This window comes from Echinops telfairi, unplaced genomic scaffold (assembly GCF_000313985.2).
Source record: "Echinops telfairi isolate 266 unplaced genomic scaffold, ASM31398v2 ScPeMD7_30;HRSCAF=105, whole genome shotgun sequence".
Taxonomy (NCBI): Eukaryota; Metazoa; Chordata; class Mammalia; order Afrosoricida; family Tenrecidae; genus Echinops; species Echinops telfairi.
The window spans coordinates 1,432,721-1,434,051 of NW_022103927.1; the positions used below are offsets into that span (position 1 = coordinate 1,432,721).

General features: G+C 56.8%; 1 protein-coding gene across 1 annotated transcript in view; it reads left to right on the forward strand.

Moving 5' to 3' along the window:
- Positions 1-1,331, forward strand: part of NOTCH3 (notch receptor 3) — a 30,048-nt gene that overhangs the window by 2,322 nt on the left and 26,395 nt on the right. The gene's annotated exons all lie outside the window — the stretch shown is intronic.

A 1,331-nucleotide genomic window follows, 5' to 3' on the forward strand; every position in this document is an offset into this window, starting at 1 on the left:
ATTGTCTCCGGCAGCAGGGAGCAGGCCCAGCCCTGCTGTGGGATGAGACAGCAGTCTGGCAGCAAGGATCTGACTTCTCCCCACATAGCATGATGCTGGAGGCTGAGTTTGGAGGGATGGATAGGCCTGAGGGGAGGCTGGAGCCCCAGGGCTGGAGGGCTGTCGGGAGGTGGAATTGAGAGGGCAGAGGGCAGGGGTGGTTCACGGGGTGCATCTTCACCTTCCACATGGGAGACCCGCATTGCCGTCTGGCTTTGCATCTCACGCATAGCCACCACTTACTGCCACTGTGTTGCTATGACACTGGACGGATTTCCACCGAGCTTCCCGACTAAGATGGACTAGGGTGATCTACTGCTGAAAACCAGTAGATCTATGAATCTATGAAAACACCGGTCTTCTAGTGATGAGTCTTTTCCAAGGGACCAGGGACATGCAATGCGGCCACTCCCGGGCAGGTCTCTCCTCTGCCTCTGCCTTGTGACGCTCAATCCCTTTCTACAACGCTGGAGAAAGGGCGGGGCCCGGAGGCTGCGCCCCCATCTGCTGACAGCTTCCTGGCATCCTGAGAAGCAGTGGCTGAGGACGCAGACCCTGGATACTAACCCTTCCCAAACCTGGGCTCCCTTCTGTTGCTGAGTTTAGACTTGTTTGAAAAGGAAAAAGTCAGGGGCTGCGCTGGGGGAAAGTGTTTGGGCAGCCAAAGGGGGCTAAGGCTATTGCAGACGTAAAGGCTTGAGGGTAGAACCCTTTTACCAAACCACTTGCCATCCAGCCAATTCTGGCGCAAAGTGGCCTCCTATAGCCATCTTCCACTCCAAAGCCGACCCCCACCCCACCCCGGGGTTCCCGAGGCTGCCTCATCTTCCTCCAGCAGAGCGGCTGGTGGAGTGGCACTCTTTCCAGCCCAGCCTGCAACCCACTACCCCACCAGGGCTCCCGAAGGACCCTATTGGAACCGACGATAGCTGGGTGCTTGCAACTTATGCTCAAATGGCTGACTACAACAATAAAAGATCGGTAGATTGGTAGACAGCTAGATGATGGGTAGAGGGTGGATGGTAGGCAATAGGCAGCTGATAAGATTAGCTCGACAGCTAACCTGAGTGGCGTTGAAGGGCTTGGTAGATGCTTCTCCGCTTTGGTGGACAGACCTGGCTGCACGCTGGGTTAGGCGCATGGGTCAGCTAACCATAAGCTTGGCAATTGGAAACCGCCTGCTGCCTGGGGGCCAGAGAGCTGAGCCTTTCTATCCCACGAGGATGCACAGCCCGAGGAACCCACTGGGCCAGGTCTGCTCTTTCCTAGAGGGTCGCAGTGAGTCGGAATGG